Source organism: Dipodomys merriami, unplaced genomic scaffold, assembly GCF_024711535.1.
Source record: "Dipodomys merriami isolate MVZ:Mamm:240054 unplaced genomic scaffold, mDipMer1.0.p SCAF_1, whole genome shotgun sequence".
Lineage (NCBI taxonomy): Eukaryota > Metazoa > Chordata > Mammalia > Rodentia > Heteromyidae > Dipodomys > Dipodomys merriami.
The window spans coordinates 91807415-91825975 of NW_027202270.1; the positions used below are offsets into that span (position 1 = coordinate 91807415).

General features: G+C 38.4%; 1 long non-coding RNA gene across 1 annotated transcript in view; it reads right to left on the reverse strand.

Annotated features, from left to right (window-relative positions):
* Window positions 1-205: 205 nt before the first annotated feature.
* Window positions 206-18561, reverse strand: part of LOC138829278 (uncharacterized) — a 166602-nt gene continuing 148246 nt past the window's right edge. The window contains exon 3 of the long non-coding RNA XR_011372523.1: window positions 206-415. This is a non-coding gene — a long non-coding RNA (uncharacterized lncRNA). The remainder of the gene's footprint in view (window positions 416-18561) is intronic.

Sequence of the window (18561 nt, forward strand, 5' to 3'; positions counted from 1 at the left end):
ACACACACACACACAAGAATCTGTTCCTTTCTTTATCCATAATTACAATTTTCATAATAGAAAGTGTTAGGTATTTAAAGAGGCTACTGAGTAAGAAAAACACCATGCACATGGTATCCAGGTAAGGGATAGATTTATTCAGCCGATTGGCTGGCACCATGCCAGGTAGGTGCTCCACAAGGCTGGAAAGAGGGTAGTCTGTCCCTGGGCCATGCCTTATCTAGGGTAAGGGTAGGAGAAGGTGTGGTTAGGAAAAGGAGGTGGGACCAGGTGGGAGAAAGGTGTGACCACATCAGATCCAGATGTGACCTCAGCAGATGAGGATATGACCTCTTCCAGGTGTGCCAGTAATGCAGGTATGGGGCTGAGACTTGGCCACAAGGAGGAAGGACTCTGCTCGCCATCCAGGAGTGACCTTACAGAAAGGAAAGGAAATTTAAGAAGACAGTTCAACAGAAGCTGTTAAATTTAAAAGAATTTTCCAAAAAAAAAAAACAGACCAAAGGATCAAAATCAATTCTCAGTGATTTTAAGTAAAAAGTTAATAAAATTATTACCAATGTCTCAGGCAAGAATCAGTAATAAAAGCAATGCCGTAACATAGTTTCATGAAAATTTAAAACCACAAAGGGGGGGGGGACCAACTCTGTAAGTTCTCAAGCTGAAAAAAATAGGCCATTTTCATGGAGCAAAGTATGAAACTAGCTTTGGCTTTTTCCACTGCCATGAGTAATGCTATGTGAAATATGATGACATCTTCTATGCAAAGGACAAACTACACCCCGAGAATAATAGACCACATCAAGTCACTTGAATGGGCCTGCAACAGAGAGAGCCAGCCTCAGACATACCTAATCTTAAAAAATGGACAGCCAGAGCCTCTTCTGAAAAGATTGCTCATAGCTGCCATATATAGTATGCAGGCTAAACTGAGACAAAAAAATTTGAATCGATAATGGCTAAAAAATGAACTTGTGAGCATTATTGATACCAACTCTTGCTAATGAGATAAGGACAACTGGAAGGATTATTTCTGATATTAAAGCCATTACTTAAAAGCACAAAATGCAAACAATAAAGGAAAGAAAAAAATTAATAACAGAAAATTTAATTATTTTTTTCTTTTCTTTTTTTGGTTTGTTGTGTTGATTCTGAGGCTTTAACTCAGGGCTTTCCCTGAGCTTTTTTTTTTTTTTTTGCCAGTCCTGGGGCTTGAACTCTGGGCCTGACCACTGTCCCTGAGCTTCTTTTGCTCAAGGCTAGCACTCTACTACTAGAGCCACAGAGCCACTTCCAGCTTTTTCTGTTTAAGTGGTATTGAGGAATCGAACTCAGGGCTTTATGCATGGTAGGCAAGCACTTGACTACTAAGCCACATTCCCAGCCCTCCCTGAGCTTTTTTGCTGAAGGCTAGTGCTCTACTACAGCTCTGCTTCTGGCTTTTTGGTGGTTAATTGGGAGATAAGAGTCTCATAGAGTTTCCTGACCATTATTGGCTTCAAACTGTGATCCTCAGATGTCAGCCTCCTGAGTAGCTAGGATTACAGGCATGAGGCACTGGGCATCTGGCTGCAAATTTAATTTTGAATGAGAAATTAGATGTAAGGAATAGGGTGTATAGACAAAAACAACTGTATACTTTTTCTTTCATTCAAACCAGTCTCTAAAGTATAAACTAGTCCTGGTGGCATGTCTGTAATCCCAGCATTTAGGAGTCTGAAACAGAAGGATTCTGGGTTCAAGGCCAGCCTAGGCTACATAGCAAGATCCTATCTCAAACACATATCAACAACAAAGTACCTTTTTCAAACCAAGGAGAGTCGAATACTACATGCTTTGATTGAGAAATGAGAGAACTAGAAATCTTAGAATGTTCTAAGGTATCCATGCTAATCATGAATCACTAAAACTCTAAACTAACACAAATGCCTTCCAAAGCATTTAAAAAGATTAAAGAGAGCCTGGCACTGATGGGTTCACACCTATAATCCTAGTTAGGAGGCTAAAATCTCTGGTCTAAGTTTGAAGCCAGCCCTGGAAATAAAGTCTGAGAGAGACGTGTCTCAAATTAACCAACATAAAAACCCAGGAAAACAGAGGTGTGGCTCAAGTAGTAGAGTTAGTTCAAGCCTTGAGTGAAAAAGCCAAGTGAGAGGAGGAGGCACTGAGTTCAGTCCCCAGTACCACCAGTACACACACACACACACACACACACACACACACACACACACACACACACACACACACACACACACACACACACACACACACACACACACACACACACACACACACACGCCTAAGGGAAAAAGAGTCCAAATACCCAAAGAGATGATAAAGATACCGAGTATAAATTGAAATGATTAACACCAAATGCACTAAACATAGATTCAATGTAAATAATCTAAATTCAGCTGGCTACTGGTGGCTTATGCCTGTGATGCTCACTACTCAGGAGACTGAGATCTGAGACTTGCAGTTTGAAGCCAGCCAGGGCAAGAAAGCCTGCGAGACTCTTATTTTCAATAAACTACTCAGAAAAGGATGGAAGTGGTGCTGTGAGTCAAGTGGTAGAGCGCCAGCCTTGAGCCAAAGAAGCTCAGGGACAGGCACAGGGTCCTGAGTTCAAGCCCCAGGATCAGCACAAAAATAAATAAGCTAAAATCATTATTAAAATGTGTCTCTTCAAGTCATTAGATAAAATTATATTGCAAACAGTTCCAGTGAGAAAGGTTGGCCCAAGATAGACTTTTTAAGACAGTAAATAAATAAATAGGGGCAGAAAATAAAGTTGATAAAAATTAATATCAGATAATAGAGTTGGAATAGAAATTGATCGTGATATAGACATTCAATAGTGAGAACTACTTATGTTCAACTTAAGTGAAACTGTAAAACAATTGCTTTAGACATGCAAGAAATTTTCCATTGCTGTGAGATCTTTCAGAGGACTGAGACAAACTTAGTTTAAGATTTTTTTTTTAATTTTCATTGATCTTAATAGACCTTTAAAAATAATCTATGAACAAATGCTGACTATACATCAAGAACATACATTGTTGGTTATTAATATTTCTGCAAACTAGCAAGAAGACCTACATAAAGCCTGCCATGGGGTAATATTGACTAGAGATTGTTACTCTTTATGGCCAGTACTAGGGCTTGGAGTCAGGGCCTTGTGCTCTTGCTTGGCTTTTTCACTCAAAGCTGATGCTCTATGACTTGAACACATTTCCACTTCCAGCTTCTTCTTTAAAAATTTAATTTAATTATTTTTAAGTAATTGTCCCCCTTCATGGGGGGACAGTGTGTTTTGGTACATTTATGCATTGTGTACTGATGAACTAAAGATTTTTACCATCTCAAATATTTGCCATTTCTTTGTAATGAGAACATTCAAAATCCTCTTTTCTAGCTATTTTGAATTAAATGGTACAGCATTGTTGATTGTAATTATCCTTCAGGTAATAGAACATTATAGCTTATTCCTCTTGACTGGCTATGTTTTTGTCATGCAGGCCAATTTCTCCCCATCTCTTTTCTCTCTACAACCCTCAGTCTTTGTTTATCACTATTCTGTGCTCTCTCTCTCTCTGTGAGATCAGGCCTTTTGGATGCTCCCTAAGGGTGAAAGCATGTGACATTTTTGTGTGTGTAGGGGGGGTGGGAGGGCGGCTAGCTGGTCTATTGAGAATCTGAAACTGCATACTGGCTGTATTAGTTTATGTTTTTATTTGTTTGGTTTTTTTAAACTGTAGTTTGTCTTTTCTTTTTTGGTGTGGAGGATTGAACCCAGGATGTTGCATTTGCTAAAGCAAGTGCTTTACCACTGAGCTATATCCCAGCCCTAATTTATATTTTTATATTTACACTAACAGTACGTAAGAATTCCCCTTTCTCCACATTCTAACCAGCACTTGTCTTCCCCCTCCCCTTTTCTGTCCTTGATTGTGGCCATTCTAACTGGGATAAGGTGATATTTCATTGTAGATGATTTGCATTTCCCTCATGATTAAGTAAATCAGTCTAGGTAACTTGAGACTTTTGACATGAGGAGGCTAGACTTCACATAGAAGGACACACACATATTTTAGATAGTACATGGTGTCAGGAAGCATGTACTGACTGATTAGAAATATGCAGGAATCAAATTAGTTTTGTATGTGTTTTTGCCTCATAGAATGTCAAAGAAAAGATAAGGTTTCTGATGTGTGAATGTCTCCTAAACACAGGTGCTGTGCACCTGGCAGGGAGAGCGGGAGGGAGGAAGTAGGCGCAGCATCTGTGGGAAGCCACTTGACAATATCTCTTCCAACTGGCTTGCTGAATGTTCTGGCCTTGGTGGAGTGTGAGCAGCTGGGGAAAACACTTTATTTATAGCACTACCTTTCTTCAGAGCCCCATTCCATCCCCATTTTCTGCACTTTAATGAAATCTTGGGAAGATTCAATAGCTTTTCTGGTCACTTTAGTTATTAGTGAATAGTCTCACTTTCCAGGTATTAACAAGTTTGGTCCAGTTTCATATCAACCCTTTAACTGCATCCAATTTAAAGCTTCTCCCACAACCCATGGCTCAGTCCTGAGTGACGCTCAGAAAATAAGATATACTGTGTGGCTTTTTGCTATCTGCCCTTACTCTTTTCCTCTGTTTTTACTAAGATTTGAATGTGTTCCTTCCAAAATCCATGTTGAAACTTAAACCCTACTGCAGTGCTATGATGGAGTGGGGCCTTTCTTGCCCTTGGAAATGTATCTGAGTAGCCAGGTACTGGTGCTCATATTACTCAAGAGCCTGAGAACTGAGGATCATGGTTTTGAAACCAGGCTGGGCAGGAAAGTACAGGAGATCCTCATCTACTGTTAACCAGCAAACAAGCCAGAAGTAGACCTGTGTTTCAAGTGGTAGAGCATGAGACTTGATCAAAAAAGTGATGTTAAAGCCCCAGTACTGCAAATAAAAACAACAAAACAAAACAAAAGAAGTTGATCTGAGTGAAGTATCTTGGGCCTTTTTGGCCCTTCTGTCCACTGTACTAGGTGTGGACACAACATGCCACCCTTCAGAGGATACAGCACTAAGGCATCATCTTCTGGGAAGCCAAAAGCAGCCCTTATCAGTTTCCAGCCCTACTTGGACTACCTAGCCTGTAGGAATATGAGAAATAAATGTACATTGCTTATGTACATTCTCAGCCTGTGGTATTTTGTTATAGTAGCAGAGAAGACTGAGACAATTTTTCCCTTAGTCCTTCTGTGACTTGAAGGTACAAAGAGTGAAAAAGTGTCTGTGACTAGAATAATTATAATCTTTGGTGCCCTGTAGATGCGGGAATGATCCACAGTACTGGGACCTTGCATGTATTGGGCTGGTGAGATACTGCTGAGCCAAGCCTCCATCTTTATTTTCAGAGTAGGGTCTCATGCTTCCTGCCCAGGTATGCTCTTGACCTGCTATCTACCTACTTTTAGGCTTCTCATTATTCAGGGGATCACATGTTTTCTTTACTACATCTGACTTCCTTTCTGTGGAGACAGAGTCTTATGTACTTTTCTTCCCAGGCTAGTCTAGCACCAAATCCTTTCAATCTCAGCCTCCTAGGTAGTTTGGGATGGTTGGTACATTCCACTGCACCCATTAATGGGTTGGGATGGGGGTAGAGGGAGGGTCTCATGAACCTTTCTGCCAAGCCTGGCTTCTCATGTACCTAAAATTGCAAGAATGAGCCACTGGTGCCTAGCTTCAAACACTTCTTTCTTTCTTTTTTTTTTTACAAGATGCTTTTGGGGTTCACTTGAGATATTTATATTTTTCTGACCCAGCTAACATACTATTCTTTAGACTTTCAGGATTCCCTCACTCACACCACATAGAATGTCAAAGAAAAATCAGATTTAACAAGGCAGAAGCAGAAGTGGCCAAAGCCTCCTCTGGGATTTCTATAGAAAAGGCAAGATAGAGAAGAGCAAGTAGCTCTGTGGGAAACGGCCCTGTTCCTAGTTGCCTGATTCCTGGCCACAGGATGGCTTAGGGCAGTGTAAACCGTGGTTTGGTGAATAGTTAGGTCAAAAGTTGTCTGGGGTTATAGACTCAGGGCCGGGTTAGTTTATACATGAGAGATGGGAATATAGGCAAGTTGTTATTATTTTAAGAAATTAGCTACCCAGGGGAGGGGCAGTCTCGTCCTGGGTCTATAAGGCTCTCAAATGCAGTGCACGGAGAACATAGAAAGCAAGAAGTTAGAACCAATGTAAGTGGCCATATGATGCTGACTAGACTGAGAAGCATCTAGGAAAGCATAGAAAGCCAATTCAGCCTCTTTGCCCCATCACTGAGAGCTTTGCCACAGGCTATGGCCAGTAGATAGCTTTCCTAGCAATGAGGCAGGTTCAAGTCCTTAGATTATCCAATTTGAAGTGGCTCTTATGAACCTCCTTACTGGCTTAAATGAAGAGAGAACTGAAAAAGGAGAAATAGTTCTGGAAAGCTCTAGAAAGGTTCTAATGACTCTTGCAGGATTTGTACCCAACAAGTCACCAGCATGCAACCTTTAGCAGCCCATGGACCTGAATTTACATTAAAAATTGGTGGAAAATTAGTTACTTTTGGCACCAAGGCTTATCATTGAGAGGAGAAACGATGAAATGATAGAAAGATGCACATACACTTTGTTTTGAGTTTTTTCTTTTTTACCATATACATCTATTATTCCTTTGTTGTATAAATGGATAGCTTTCTTCTCCTGTACCCTGTCTAGCCCTGTCTCATAAGGCTCTGTAGTCTATTTAGCAGCAGAATGTTTTGCTTGTGATCTTTGTCCATTTTCCTATCTGAATGTCCCAGGCAAGGTAAGTACATGGCAGTACAAGTCTACATTGTCTTTCTGCCACAAAGCCTAGGCTCTGGCCTGCTAGTGGTTCATGCCTTTAATTCTACCTACTCAAGAGGCCTCAGACAGAAAAATCCCTGAGAATTTCATCTCCAATTAACGAGCCAAAAGCGCAAAGTAGAGCTGTAGCTCAAGTGGTAGAGTGCCAATCTTGAATAATACCAGCAACAAAATCTAAAAAAGAGCACCAAGTTCAAGCCCCAGTATATACACAAAAGTTCTAGGACAGTTCTAGGACAGCTAGAAATGCCCAGCTGGAGAGTCCAGTGTCTTTTATTTTTCTACAAAGCTGTGGGCCCCTCCATTGTCCCCCTGTCTTAACACTCCAGAAGACCTACAGGAGGGAAGAAAGTTGACCTTGTAACCCTGACTCTAAGGCTTTCCAATCCTCCTGGGTCCAGGCCTAAGTCATTGTCCTTCTGACTTTACCATAGATTTTGATGCCAGAATATTGTCCTCACTTCAGGAAGGGAGTTGGAGGGTGTCATCATGTTGGACAGAACATGAAGCCAACTCTTGCTTCCTAACCTGGCTGTGTTTTGAATTTGGTAGTAACCACAACATTGCAACACTGAAACTCACCCTGTACCAGCAACATGTCAGATGTTCTACAGGAATGATTCATTTGATCTTTACAAGGAACCTCATGAAATAGTACCTGTTATTCAAACTGATTTGTGGACAGGTTATTTGTCTTGTTCAAGGCCACACTACAGAGCCAGGATCTTAAAGCCTGCCTGTCTGCTCCTGGGTCAGTGTGTTTAGTTCTTACTTGTGACATGTAGACATGAATCAAGATTTCTGTGTTCCTAACAGGGTTAGTTTCTGCCAAGATGTCATGCTGTGAATGCCTAGAGCCTGAATTGTGCCTCTCTTTTCTGTCACAAGGGACCTCCCAAATATTAGATCTGAGGTCTTATTCTGCCTGGAAACCTTAATGGCTCAGCTAGGAATCTCATGACCCTGCTGCTTCCCTAAGTGCTAATTCTGTCAGCCAGGAGCCCCATTTCCTTTTCTTTTTTCTGTCAGCATAAATCAGCAGTTCTTTCAGGGATCTTGGTAAGCTTCTCTCACTCCTCCCACAAGTCCTCCACTCACCCAGCCAATGGTCCTGTTCAGGAAGCTCTAATTCACGGAGCTAGTTGTGCAGTTGCTTCTCATTTCTCTGCTCTTCTTCTGACAAGGCAGAAGCATATGCTTATTTCTATTTGATGCCTGGAACCTCTACATTCATGAATCTGAGACGTTGTTCCATATGTCACAGTGCATTATAACTTCTGTCTTTGTATTCAGAGATTATGGGGGCAGGGACAAATTGTGTTTATCTTCCCTTCATCAGCAAATTAGCTAGCCTGACACAGCACAGTCCCCACTGGTATGGCACTTCTCAGATCAGTGAGTATTATCGTGGTCTGGTATAGGATAGCTCAGAAAGTCTTCATTTGGGGCCCCAAATTGGCTATAGAAGAAAATGCCCATGATCCACAGACATTTTCTGGAAAGTGTAGGCAAAAACACTCTAATTTCCAAAGCTGAAGATTAGTGAGTAGAACAGCTATGGACAAACAGCAAGGCACACCACGTATACTCATTATTTGCATTTTTATACCTCTACCTATGTAAACTAACCATCTTCAACAACAGGAAGTTGACCAGTAAAGAGCAAAGGTTTCTAATTAGATACAAGAGGCTGATAAAATTGCAAAATCTGTGTGTGTGTGTGGGGGGGGATTGGTAGTAGGGCTTTAAACTCAGATCCTTATACTCTCCCTTAACTTTTCCCTTAAGGCTGGAATTCTATCACTTGAGTCACATCTCCTCTTCTAGCTTTTTTCCCTGGCTTGGAGATAAGAGTCTCTTAGCTGAAACAATGAGATGTACAAGTCGTTATGTGGAAAAACGAGCTTTGCAACTTTGGTGGAGGAGGAGGGTTGCGGGGGGGGGGGGGGGGGGGTGGAGGGAGGATGGGAAGGGATGGGAAGGGGAAACAAAGGAGGAGGCTACAATAATTGATAAAAAAAATGTACTCATTATCTTGCCCATGTAATTGTAACCCCTCTGTACAGTTTTTTCACACACACACACACACACACACACACACACACACACACACACACACATACACACACACACAAAGAGTCTCTTAGATTTGTCTGCCTAGGCTAGCTTTGAACTATAATTTTCAGATCTTAGCTAGAATTACAAATATGAGCACTCAGCTATAATTACAGAATTTTGAAGAACAAAAAATGAGATTATGGGGACTGCTTTTGTTATGAATCATAGATAAATCTCTAAAAACCAAATAATCTTTTTGAACTCTGTCAAAAATTGGGAACAAAGACAGGTAAATCTATGTAAAATTTTTAACCAATAAATATGCTTATCTTTAAGTTTACTACCACAATGTCAGCAGACAAAGCACGCTAACTCAGATTAAAGGAGAACCCGATACATCAAACATGATGATTATTGGGGGACAGGGATAGACCATACAACAAATGGATATTAATATTAATTGATATTAAAGTAATAGTTAAATTTCTAGGAGAGGAAATTTCAGAAGTAAATCATTTCATGTGGTTCAGAAGGGAATACAACAACACGTGGAAGAAATGGCAAATACCGTATGTTAAGAAAATGATAAAATTATACTCCAAGAATTAAAGGATCTAAGATAATCAGATAACCTTGTTTTGACCTTCTTAAGGTCTCCTACAGAATCATTTGTGAACTATCAGTACCAGCTAACACCTGTGCTAGTTGGAGACCTTACCAGCCTGTGTTACTTTATTGGATATTTTAACCTCAAAAAAAGATCTCTCCCACTTTCTAAAAGACTAACGAAGTCTCAGCCTTGTCACTTTTTATATAAGCAGATAATATTTTAAGGGATTTGTTTGTTTAAATTTACCAAAAATGGGGATAAAACTAGACATATTGTCTTGCAATTCATTTATAGACAATTCCTTTGGTTGGAAACCAAGAGTTATTATGCCTTGCATCCACTGTTAAATATTCATATTCTTTCTATTTTTTGCATGTGATTTCAACAAAGCTACAGTGAATCCTTATATATTTTCTTTGCACTTCTCTTTAGAATAAATTCCACCAAGAGAAATTACTGAGTAATATGTTAGTCATATGGATTTTGACACAAAATAATTGAGTAATATTTGCTTTAAATCTTTCAATTAAGGATTTCCCTCTTGGAATATTCATTGTCTATAAAAAGAACTACCTTGCTACATAAATTCAAGTGATTTCATTTCATTCTTACACTCTGGTTTTGTTAATGACTTATACAAACTTTTTAATAATGCTTAGAAATAAAATGTAAATTTTGATCTTCTGAAATGTTTTTAAAACAATATTATTGAGATAATAGCTGGTGTTATGGCCCAAGTAGTAGAGCATCTGCCTAACATGCATGAGACCCTGAATGCAAACTAAAATAATAATGTAGATATTTTTGTTTGATATTAAATTTTTAGCTTCACATCTTTTACATTTAAATGTGGATGGAATAAATGATAGCTTAAATGATAAGTGCATTATATTATAATTTTCAACTGAGGAGACATAATAAACCCTCAGAGTTTAAAGATCTCAAACATTATTCTCTGGCTTTAATTTGTCAAAGCTGTATGCGGAGATTTTTTCCTGGCTTCATTTGTTCTATTTATTGTTTTTTTTTTTGTTTTTTTGTTTTTTTTGGTCTGGTCATGGGGCCTGAACTCTGGGCCTGGGCACTGTCCCTCAGCTCTTCAGCTCAAGGCTAGTGCTCTACCACTTGAGCCACAGCACCACTTCCAGCTTTTTTCTTTTTGCTTATGTGGTGCTGGGGAATCGAACCCAGGGCCTCAGACATGCAAGGCAAGCATTCTACCACTGAGCCACCTTCCCAGCCCCATTTGTTCTATTTATTGTTAACAAATTGTTTAAAGAGGTTTCAATTCCACATGTCAGTTTATAAGTATAATGCATTTTGATTAATTGCACTCCTTTTATTATTTACCCCATCTCTCTATTCCCTCAATTTCCCTAGTTCCATTTTCACATATATACATTGAATATTATGACTTACACAGGGGATTAAAAAAACAAGTATAGAAGGGCTACAGATCCAGAGTGACAGTGTTTAAAAAAGCTAACACTGTAATCCTAGCTACTCAGGAGGCTGAGATCTGAGGATCGCGGTTCAAAGCCAGCCCGGGCAGGAAAGACCGTGAGACTCCTATCTCCAATAAACCACCAGAAAACCGGAAGTGGCGCTGTAGCTCAAGTGGTAGAGCGCTTGCCTTGAGCTGAAGAGCTGAGGGACAGCGCCCAGGCCCAGAGTTCAAGCCCCACAACCAACAAAAAAAAAAAAAAAAAAAAAAAAAAAAAAGCTAACACTTTACAAGTATTATTGGCTGCCCTTATCAATAATGATAAGACTATTTTCTATAATTAAATAATACTGATACACAGCAAAGTTGAAAAATACTTATATTTACAAAAAAGATGACTTTTCCACTAGTAAGGAGATTCTGAAGAAATCATAAACTGGTGGGTATGTGTGGGGTATGCACAATGTAAAAAACATTCAGTTGTGTAAATTAATCTTTTCTTAGTAAGTACATCTGTGAAATGTAGTAATTACATATATAAATTTCAATCATTAAGCAGAGGAGATAATTTTTAATTAAATATTTTATTGTTATTATTATAAAGGTGACGTACAGAGGGATTACTATTTCATAAATCAGGTAGTTAGTATATTTCTTTTTGGATATAGTTACCCTTTCCTTCATTCAGGAGGTAATTTTTTAATAAAAGTCACATAGTAATAGTTTAACTTCTATTTGCCAAAAACTCATAAATAACAAAATAGTCCAATACTACATAAGAATAGAAAAATAGAACAAGGACTAGTATGGTGACACGTGCCTATAGTCCCAGCACTCATAAGACTGAGGCTAAGGTAGGATAGAGAGTTCAAGGACAGCTTGAGCTACGTAAGGAGTACCAGGCTAATCTTGATTACACTGAGAGTTTGCTTCAAAGAAGAAAATGGAGGTTGGGAGGAGAGGGAGGAAAGAAGGGGGAAGAAGAAGGAAGAGTATTTACAAGACTTGTGGTGAGAGACTGCCATGCTCCAAGGTACTGATGATTCCCTTTGCTATGGAACTGGACTTTAGAGTGAGAGCAGTCCAAATGTTTTAAGGGATTCGGGGAGGGGAACTAATTGGAGAGAAGGCTGGCAGATTTGGAGATCAAGGAACCAGAAGGAGCAGTGTGACTCAGTCCAGGAAGTGAGATGAAATGAGAGGGAGGTAGGGCCAGTCACCTGGGACTTGCAGGCCACACTAGGGATCTGCAGGTCTACTCTGAGAGCATTGGAAAGCCATGAAAGGGCTTTATGCAGTAAAGTTACAAACAGTTGGATCTATGTCTTTAGTAATTAGACCAGTTGCAATGTAAAGTATGAAGCAGAAAGCAATGAAAATGACTGAATTACATCTCCCTGAAACAACAGAGATGATTCCCCAAAATATTACTAAACAAAATAGCACAGAGAGATTGTACTCAAATTGATTCCATTTATGTACAGAGCAAAAACCAGGCAAAACAGTGGGTGTGTATGTGTGAAAGAAATATAAAGAAGTACACAGAGAAGTGGCGCTGTAGCTCAAGTGGTAGAGGGCTTGCCTAGAGCTGAAGAGGTGAGGGAAAGCTCCCAGGCCCAGAGTTCAAGCTCCATAACGGACAAAAAAAAAAAAAAAAAAAAAAAGAGGTACACAGAAACAATTATCTCAAAATGCAAAAGAGGGTCTACTTTCATGGTCCTCAGCAGAGTTTCTGGTTTGCAAAGAGGCACATAAGAGACTTTAAAAGCATTTAGAATTTCTTTTTTCTTTTTTTCTGTGCAGGTCCTAGAGCTTGAACTCAGTGCCTGGGTACTGTCACTTTGCTTTTCTTTTGCTCAAGACAAGTGCAGTACCACTTGAGCCCCAGCTTACATCTGGCTTTTTTGATGGTTAATTGGATATAAGAGTTTCATGACTTTCCTTCCTGGGCTGGATTTGAACCATGATCCTCAGATCTCAGCCTTTTGAATAGTTCTGATTACAGGCATGAGCCACCGACCAGTAACAACATGACTTTTTAATGTACAAAATTCAATGAAACTTACTATAGCTACTAAAAATGTTTAGTTAGAATGTTAAGTATGCAGGATACAGACACACATATAAAAATCAACCATACTTCTCCACATCAGCAGTGAACAATCAGAAATAAAACACAATTTCAAACCACTTAAAATAGCATTAAAAATAAAATATGTAGGTGTGGATCTGATTAATATAGTTAAGATCTATACATAGTTACAAAATCTGTATGAGTTGTGCACTAAAAACTCCAAAGCAAGCTATAGAACTACAAAATAAAGAGAACTACAGGAAAAAAAAAAAACCTATAGAACTAAATAAATGAAAGAAAAAAAAAGCACCATGAACAGATTGGAAGACATATTATTCTTAAAATGTCATTTTTCTCCAAATTGATCTATAAATTCAATACAATCCAATAAAAACCCAAATTGCTTTTTGTTGTATAAACTGACACACTGATTCTAAATCTGTGTGGAAATGAAAATAAGCTAGAATAACCAAAACAGCTTCATAAAAGAACAAAGTTAGGGGGAGGCATCAGGATGGCAGAATAGTGACAGTGAGTAACCCTAGCTCCCTCTGATAAAACAAAGGTACAGGGTCTTTAGCATAGAACTCCACTTCAAGAGAGCACACCAAACAACTATCAACAAACACAGCTTGATATCAACCAAGAAAATTCAAAAGAGAAAAAACACAGACAACTCTAGCAGAGCAGCTGCAGTGTAGACACTGGCCTGAGAGCTTTCTTGTTTTATTTATTTTTTTTATTTTTCCTTGCTACCCTTCACTACTCTCAGCCTCATCAGCAGAGAATAACATACCTATGATTCAGAAGCTGAATTTTTGGAATTGGAAAATGCAGCCACAGAAGTGTGTGCCCAGACTGCCACACTTAAGAGACAAAGCATCTCTATGAAGTTGCTACAGGATTCCATGTGGAATTCCAACATGGGGGAGGGGGAGAGTAAGTAGCTGGCCTCAATCCCTTCTCTTCCTCTGCCAAGGCACCCAACAGGGACAGTGTCCAAGTGAGATCCAACAGCCTGCTAACAGCCCCCACCCAGATAACACCACCAATTACCTGCCAGCACCTCCCAGCATATGGGGACAGCACCCAGCCAGCTCCAAAAACTTACCTGTGCCTCTGTGTGTGGGACACTGGGCACAGTGCCCAGCAGGGCCCCCTAGAAACTGTCAATACCTCTCCCTACAAAATGGAACAGTCTTCCAGCTTATTGAATTGAGAACTTTTTTTTTTCTCTTTCATGTTTGTTTTTTACTTATGCATTTAATTGGGTTTATTTGTTGCTGTTATTGTTTTTGGGGGGTTGTTTCTTTGATTTTTTTTATTTTCTTCTCTTTTTCTATTGTCTCCCCCTCTCTCTCGCTTTAAAAGTGTAGGGGTGCTCAAGTACGTGAATATCAGCACTTGGCTTAGGCTGTTTAGAGTTGACTGCACTGCAGTTCAGGGATTGAGACTCGTTGCTTCTCAAATGTATTTACTTCATTGGGTTAGATCACATGTTTTCTCTTTCTGTTAATATTCTTGTCTCATACATTCATCCCAGGCCTTCTTTTTCTCTTTTCTCCTTTTCTTTCCACTATAAGCTAGTATTTCCTTTTCCCACTGATCTCTCTTGCAAACTATTCTGTTTCCACCCTTCTATTGCCCTAGAAACTAAAACTTTTCAACTTATAGTTAAGCTCTCACATTGCCACATCCCATCATGATTGAATGTCTAAACTGAAAGGCCCCTACAAATCCTAAACTCAGATGTGTAATTCACAACTGAAGATCACAAAGTTCATGAACAATCAAAACAACATGCCACCACAAAGACTAAGAACTACTCAGGGGAGGACTTTAGTGAGAGCAACAAGAAGAGAGGAAAAGCAAAAGAATCATTAAAACAATGATGAAAGAATGGACCAAGGAAATAAAAGAGTAATTCATACTGAGAACACAAAGAGAAAATGGACAAAAGGCAAAAAAATGATGAAGAAAATATAGGACATTCAAGACAATATCAACAAGAAGACAGAAACTACAAACAGTTCAATGAAGGACATGAAAGACAATATTAACAAGGACATGGACACCATTGAAAACTTCAATAAAGGCTATGAGAAACGACATCAACAAAGAGCTTTGAATCATGAAGAGCTCTGTTTCCCAATTACAAAGCAGAGTTGAAAGCATAGCAATAGAACAAAAGAAGTTGTAAATACTATCAGGAGTTGAAGATAAAGAGAGGAATAAGAACAAAAAGTCAAAGGTATGGAAAAAACACTCAAAACACACCAAAGGGACATTCAAGAACTAGTAGGTTCATCCAGAAGATCAAATCTATGCATAATCAAGGTAAATGAGGGAGAAGAACTCCATATTAAAATCATTGAGAACCTATTTAACAAAATAATATCAGAACCCCCCTCCCCCCCAAATCTCAAGGAGAATCTCACCCATCTAACAGACCTATCTAACAGAGGCATAAAGAACTCCTAACAGACATGACCAGAAAAGAAATACTCCTAGACACATTGTTGCACACGCTGGACTTAGAAAACAAGGAATTAATTGTAAAGGCAGCAAAATTTTAAAAAGGGAACTTTATTACAACTTATTATTGCATTGTTCATGGGAATGTAAACTAGTACAACCACTCTGGCAGATAGTTTGGAGGTTCCTCAAAAAACTAAACATAGAACATCCCCATGACCTAGTCTTGGGCATCTACTCAGAACATTACTAGTCAGGGTACCACAGAGACATTTGCACACTCATGTTCATTGCTGCACTATTCACAATAGCCAATTTACAGAAATAAACAGTCCAGATACTCTACGATAGATTAGTGGACCAAGAAAAAGTGGCACATATATGTACAGAGGGAATTTTACTCATCCATTAGAAAGAATAATATGTCATTTGCAGGGAAATGGATGGATATAGAACAATTCATGTTAAGTGAGATAAATTAAGCTCAGAGAGACAAATGGAAAATGTGGAAGCTAGATCTAAACTATAACTGGATATGATAACCTCCATAGGACACTAGGCAACCACACACAGACATAATAAAGGAGGATACTCATAAGGGAGGAATCCAAGGTTGTAACTACCCTGAACATCTAAAGTACTGTTTATCAAAATGAATGCCAGGAAATGGAAACATGAATTTTGTTGTTGTTTGGTTTTTCTTTGGGTTAATTTTTGTCTTTTAGGGAGGGAGAGGGAATTGCACAAGGGAAGGGAGGAAGGGTGAACCAATGCAGTTAGAGTGTTCAATATGCACTATGTGGAAAATGAACTATGTAACTTGTAGGCAGGAAGATGAGTGGGAAACAGGGGGAGAGCAAAGGAAAGAGTGACACTTTCCAGACTTGTACTCATTACCTGACTATGGAATCATAACCCTTTTGTACAACATCGTAAAATATAAAATTATATTTTGAAAAATAACACAAAAAGAAAAATAATGAAGTTAGAAGACTGATAATTAGTTTCAAGACTTTCCGAAAACTACTGTTAATTCAGGGTGATTGATATTGGTATAAAGAAAGACAGGTAGATCAATGGCACAGAAGAGAGCCCAGAGAGAAATTGCTAGATATATAAAAACTTATCTTTGACAAAGCTATAAAGGCAGTTAGGATTCTGAATTCAAAAAAAAAAAAAAAGAGAAAATAGAATTCAGAGCCATACTTTGCACTATTGATAAATACTAATTCAAAATAGACTACAGGCCTAAATGCAAATCTAAAACTATATAATTCTAAGAGAAAAATCCCAGATCTTGGGGCTAGGAAAAAGTTTGTTAGATACATTTCCTGAGACCCTACAAATATCAATTCTTGTAAGAAACCTTGACTTCCATATCTGAACAAAACACTTCAACTATAATTAAAATATAAAATATGAGATAGTTTGGTTTCAATCTTCTTTAGAACTTATATATGGTATATATCAAATTATACAGTATCTTTGTATTTCTCTCCTCGGTTGAGCATACCCTGAGTAGAGATCATATCTTAACGATTTTAATGTCGCCAAATATCAAATAAATGTTACTTGATGTTTCCAATAACAACTTAATCAGGAAGAAAGTCTTTCTTAGAGCCTCCTCCCCCAGAGTATTTCCCTCATGTCTCATTGGTCGTACCATGTTATAGGCACCACCCCTAAGAAAATCACTAGTAAAGATATGTGGAATTTCTATGATTTATTGGGTCAATTCAGTTTGCTCTTTGAGGATGGGCATGTCTTCCCAAGAAGCTAGACCTTTGAGTAGTTTAGATGCAAAGAATCTGACAGAAGTGTGGCAATAGCAGAGTTCGGAACACTGGCCAGCCTGCCTCATTTTCCATTGTGAATATATAATTTACAAACAACCTTATCCTTTTTTCCCCTCTTTGGAAATACAACCTATGTAGCCTAAGCTAGCCTCGAACTGGTCCTCCTATCTCAGCCTCCCTAGTGATGGATTGTGTCAGCTACAACCTTATCTTACCCTTATATTTTGGGATAAAATCTGCCAGACTTTATTTGAAAACAAAAGGAATCATGATAGCCCTAATACAATAGGCAGAATCAAATCACTTCTTCTAGACAGCAATACATTGGATTAAGATTTTCATAACTTTTTAGATAATGCATCTAGAAAGAAGACATGTTTCTTCTTCCAGAAAGATGGTATGCTTTTCTGTTGAATCTTTTATATCAACTCATACTATTTTGAATATTCATAAATTTTTAGAATAGCTATTATTTTAGAACTTAAAACATCAATGTTCTTTACAACCCTTAACACTAAGTTAAATATAAATGTTCTTGTTGTAAATATCAGGAGCAAAATGGGGGGAACTCTGGCAGTATTCTGGATACTAAGAATTTGTATTTTGTGATTATAGGAGCTCAGGGAAAATAGAGTATTAAGAAAACATGCACAAATGTTGAGCATTGTTCCTAGTGTAACAAATCTGGCCAGCAAACATTTTATTGAGAAAAACTACCTTCCTTTTTTCTTTTTACTTCAAATAGAATTACTTTTAAAAATTATTATCTTCAAGTCATTGTACAAAGCAGTTATGAATACAGTGCATCTTGTTCACCTCTTTAGCTTCCTTTCCTAAAGGGGAAATTCATATTTCTGATTTTGCAGGTTTTTTGCTTGTTTTATTTTTGTATTACTTAAAATGGGTGTATCTTTTTCTTCCAAGTATTTTTTGGATACCAGACATCTCTTGGCCAGTTCAGGATATGAGCCCTTCAGTCCAGAGTAATATCAAAGGAGTTCCCAAGTATCAGAACAATCAATTGGGGAGGAAAGGAGAATCTAGAGCTCCAGTTCCAAACTCTATAATGATTTATGCCTCTAGTTAGATGATTGTAAGTTTAGAATAAATATGATCATCTCTACAGGAACCATGAAAAATATACTATGAAAAATGGATTGATTTTGTGGTATATACAATGATTTTTTGCCTGCATTCTCCCTCCCTTCCCCTTCA